The sequence below is a fragment of the Portunus trituberculatus genome, chromosome 39 (genome assembly GCF_017591435.1).
Source record: "Portunus trituberculatus isolate SZX2019 chromosome 39, ASM1759143v1, whole genome shotgun sequence".
NCBI lineage: Eukaryota > Metazoa > Arthropoda > Malacostraca > Decapoda > Portunidae > Portunus > Portunus trituberculatus.
Genome location: NC_059293.1, coordinates 10,416,004 through 10,421,003, shown reverse-complemented (window position 1 = coordinate 10,421,003; position 5,000 = coordinate 10,416,004). Strand labels below are relative to the sequence as shown.

The window sequence follows — 5,000 nt, the reverse complement described above, 5'->3', positions numbered from 1 at the left end:
ATATATATATATATATATATATATATATATATATATATATATATATATATATATATCTTTTTTTTTTTTTATGTTGTGGCCTATAGCGCCTATAAGTTTACTTGAAGAGTATAGGAAGCACTGTTCAGCTTCCATTCATTTTAGCGCAGGCAATTTCATATATAGTGGTACCCATACTAGGGCCCATATCACCACCCAAACGCGTCTTTGATGTAACCACCTAGAACCTGGGCATCATGGTGACATGTAAGGTCACTTTAAACCACTCGACAAATCATAAAGTATCAAGGCGGTACGTGGTGGGATTCCAACTTACACGTGGACATCTTTCCGATCCCACGCTCACCACCTTATCCACTAGACCAGCGCCTAGTACTGAAATTAAATAATGAATTAATAATGAGACATGAGAAACACACACACACACACACACACACACACACACACACACACACACACACACACACACACACACACACACACACACACACCTTGTAAATGCTCCTAACCTCCTTACAACTACTTACACATGTAAAGAGGATAAAAGAGAACGAAGGAAGGAAGGAAGGAAGGAAGGAAGGAAGGAAGAAGCCAAGGGAATATAACGAGGGTAAATTCTCTAATGTACTGCTGTGAGTTGTGCAGCGACAGTAGTAGTAGTAGTAGTAGTAGTAGTAGTAGTAGTAGTAGTAGTAGTAGTAGTAGTAGTAGTAGTAGTAGTATTCATTTTACTATATTTTGCTAGTAGTAGTAGTAGTAGTAGTAGTAGTAGTAGTAGTAGTAGTAGTAGTAGTAGTAGTAGTAGTAGTAGTAGTAGTAGTAGTAGTAGTAGTAGTACAATCATTATCAATCTTTCTCCTCCAACACTACTGTTCTTTTTCACTCTTAAACACACACACACACACACACACACACACACACACACACACACACACACACACACACACACACACACACAGTTAGTTGGATTCCACTTTAAAAATCAAAAAGTTTAAGTTTGAAAAGGAGTGAATTTATGAACTTCCCGAGTTGTCTTGCTACTCCTCCCCTCAAAGAGACGGAAGAAGAAAAGAAGAAGAAGAAGAAGAAGAAGAAGAAGAAGAAGAAGAAGAAGAAGAAGAAGAAGAAGAAGAAGAAGAAGAAGAAGAAGAAGAAGAAGAAGAAGAGAGAAAAGGAAAACAAAGAACAACAAACAACAGCAACAAAAAAAAAAAAAAATGGTGAACACGACGACTAAAAAGAAAAAAAGAAAAAAAAAAAAAGAGAAAAGAAAATATAGAAAAAATAATGGTAGAAGAAATAAAATCTGAACACAAAACTCCCCCCCCATCACACCACCACCACCACCACCACCACCACCACCACCACCACCACACACATAATTACAAAGTTCCCCGGAAACACGTGACGGAGATTTCAGAGAAGGGATCAGTGGCAACAGTTTCAAGGGCTGCGACAAAGAGAGAGAGAGAGAGAGAGAGAGAGAGAGAGAGAGAGAGAGAGAGAGAGAGAGAGAGAGAGAGAGAGAGAGAGAGAGAGAGAGAGAGAGAGAGAGAGAGAGAGAGAGAGAGAGAGAGAGAGAGAGAGAGAGAGAGAGAGAGAGAGAGAGAGAGAGAGAGAGAGAGAGAGAGAGAGAGAGAGAGAGAGAGAGAGAGAGAGAGAGAGAGAGAGATGTGACGAGACAGGAGGGAGGTATGGAGGGTGGATGACGTGCGTAGCTATCACCGGCAGATCCAGAAGAGAAGGTGGAGGGTGAGGAAACTTTCTGGAAACTGAAGGGAGGATTGATGAGCGAGAGATTTAGTGTGAGGGAAGGAAAGTTTATCAGAATGAGTGAAGGTTCGTATTCAGAAAGGCTTTTGCTCTTTCACCACGATTATATATTCAAGGCCACAGAGATGATTAGCATGGTTTTCAAGGAGTGTTTTTCCAGTTAATAATGTGGAAATCTTGTCACTACCTCTACCACCGTAAAAACACATTAAAAACTCGTGTAAATCAAAATAAGGCTTTTTTTTTTTTAAAGAGTGGAGATGAAGCGCACAAGTGTTTGAGAATACAAGGCAAAGAGTTTTGAGCGGGGTGACGAAAAAGGAAGCTGGGATGAAGGAGGAGAGAGAGAGAGAGAGAGAGAGAGAGAGAGAGAGAGAGAGAGAGAGAGAGAGAGAGAGAGAGAGAGAGAGAGAGAGAGAGAGAGAGAGAGAGAGAGAGAGAGAGAGAGAGAGAATAAATAAATAAGTTACACAAAACATGAAAAAAAAAAAACATGCACACACATTAGGTCCCACCGAGACTCGAACTCGGATTGTTGGATTCAGAGTCCAAAGTGCTGACCATTACACCATGGGACCCTGAGGGGAGAGAGGCTGGGACTGCTCTCTATCTCTACCTCTCTCTCTCTCTCTCTCTCTGTGTATTTACCTAGTTGTAGTTTTACAGGGCCTGGGCTTTATGCTCGTGTGGTCCCGTCTCCATATCTACACTTATCCAATTTTTCTTTAAAACTATGTACACTCTTTGCTGACACCACTTCCTCACTCAAACTGTTCCAAGTCTCAACACATCTTTGCGGGAAACTAAATTTTTTAACATCTCTCAGACATCGTCCCTTCCTTAGTTTCTTACTATGCGATCTTGTGCTTCTAGTCATATTCTTCTCTCAGGATCAGTTTCTCATTATTCACTTCATCCATTCCGTTAATTAATTTATAAACTTGTATCAGATCCCTCTCTCTCTTCTCTGCTCCAAGGTTGGTAGATCCATTGCCTTTAGTCTCTCCTCATATGCCATCCCTTTAAATTCTGGAACCATTCTTGTAGCCATTTTTGTAGTCTCTCTAATTTTCTTATGTGTTTCTTTTATGGGAGTCCACACAACTCCTGCATATTCCAATCTAGGTCTTATTTTAGTACTTATCAATTTCTTCATCATTTCCTTGTCCATATAGTGAAATGCTACTCCAATATTCCTTAGCAAATTATACGTCTCTCTGAAAATTCTATCAATATGGCTAACCGGTTGATTATTTTCTTCCATTGTCACTCCCAAGTCCTTTTCCTTTTTACTTTTTCTAGTTCTACTCCATCTCCCATCTTATAGATTCCCACTGGTCGTCTTTCACTTTTTCCCATTTCCATGACATGGCTTTTGTCCACATTGAATTCCATCTCCCATTTTTGCTCCATTTCCAGATCTTGTTTAAGTCTTCCTGTAGTATTTCACAATCCTCTTTTGTTTAATGACTCTGCACAGTTTCGCATCGTCCGCAAACAGATTTATGTAGCTGTTCACTCCCTCTGGCATGTCATTTATATATACGAGAAAAGTATTGGTGCCAATACTGACCCTGTGGCACTCCGCTGTCTACTGTTCTCCACTTGGACTTCATATCTTTAACTATCGTCCTTATTTCTCTCCCCTTAAGTAATTCTTCATCCATCTCAATGTGCTTCCTTTTAAGCCACCCTTCTCCTCTAACTTCCATAGTAATCTTTCATGTGGCACTTTATCAAAAGCCTTTTTTAGATCTAAATAAATACAGTCAACCCATCCCTCTCTCTTGTACTTTATCAACTATTCTAGAGTAGAAACTCAATAAATTTGTCACACATGACCGACCTTTTCTAAAACCAAATTGGCTATTTGATAATATTTTGTTGTCTTCAAGAAACTCGATCCATTGCTTCTTTATTACTTTTTCACACATCTTGCATATTACACTAGTTAGTGATACCGGTCTGTAATTTAAAGGTTCTTCCTTCCTTCCGCTCTTATATATGGGAACCACCTCAGCTCTTTTCCACTCCACTGGCACTGTTCCATTTTCTATTGAGCATTTTATGATGTTGTATATTGGACTTGCTAGTTCTTCCCTACATTCTTTCAGTATTCTGCCTGAGACTTCATCCGGTCCCATTGCCTTTTCCTCATCCAATTCCGTCATCAACTTTTTATTTCAAGCTTGGTTACTTTAATCTCTTTCATATAGACAGTCTCTCTATTACCCTGTGGTCTTTCAAATTTGGATTCCTTAGTAAAGACCTCATGAAATTTACTATTTAACAGTTCTGCCATACTTTTTGGGTCTTCCACCATTCCGTTTTCTCCTTTTAACCTTTCTATTGTTTCTTTTTGTCTTATTTTTCCATTTATGAATCTGTAGAACAATTTTGGTTGTTCCTTACATTTTTCGACAATGTCCTTTTCATAGTTCTTTTCTTCTTCCTTTCTCACCTTAGCATATTCATTTCTTGCTGTTTTGAAGTTTTCCTTATTTTCTGGATTTCTGTTTCTTCTCCACCTTTTCCATGCTCCATCTCGTTTCTCCTTTGCCCTAGCACACCTTGCATTAAACCAATCTTTCTTTCCTTCTTCTTTAGGTCTATATTTCGGAACATATTCCCTGACCCCAGTTTTGTATATTTCCAAAAATAAGTTATATTTCTCTTGAACCGTTAATGAGTTTTCCATCTCCTCCCAGTTTACGTGTGTGTGTGTGTGTGTGTGTGTGTGTGTGTGTGTGTGTGTGTGTGTGTGTGTGTGTGTGTGTGTGTGTGTGTGTGTGTGTGTGTGTGTGTGTGTGTGTCCCTTACTTACAAAACACAAGGAAGAAGAGGCAATACTAACACGATAACACGATCCTCCCTCCACTAGACTGTTATTGACGTTTTTTCATTTACAGAGCAATAACAAACGTGAGGATTCTGTTGTTCATTTAGTTTGTTCTTAGTTCTGTATGTGGAGATTTAGATATACAGTGGAACCATGCGTGCTTTGGGGTCCGAGGGGTCTCCAAGCGCACGGGTTCGAATCCTGTCCACGGTCCGAGTGTAGGTTGGGCTTCCTCACTCGGGGCAACGGTTTCCTAGCGGATGTTCTTTGAGACAGGAGGTACCCCAAAAAGTATCCCCTTTAGCCCAGAAATTCCCGTGAAAAGCCCACATGGTATTAAAAAAAAATAATAAATAAATAGAGAGGAAAAATATATTGATAAGTAGGT

General features: G+C 39.6%; 1 protein-coding gene and 1 non-coding gene across 7 annotated transcripts in view; both read right to left on the bottom strand.

Moving 5' to 3' along the window:
• LOC123515600 overlaps positions 1-5,000 on the bottom strand; it is a 384,796-nt gene that overhangs the window by 293,887 nt on the left and 85,909 nt on the right. The window lies entirely within an intron of this gene.
• On the bottom strand, positions 2,280-2,351 carry Trnaq-cug. The gene has a single exon. It is a non-coding gene; the product is annotated as a tRNA-Gln (tRNA).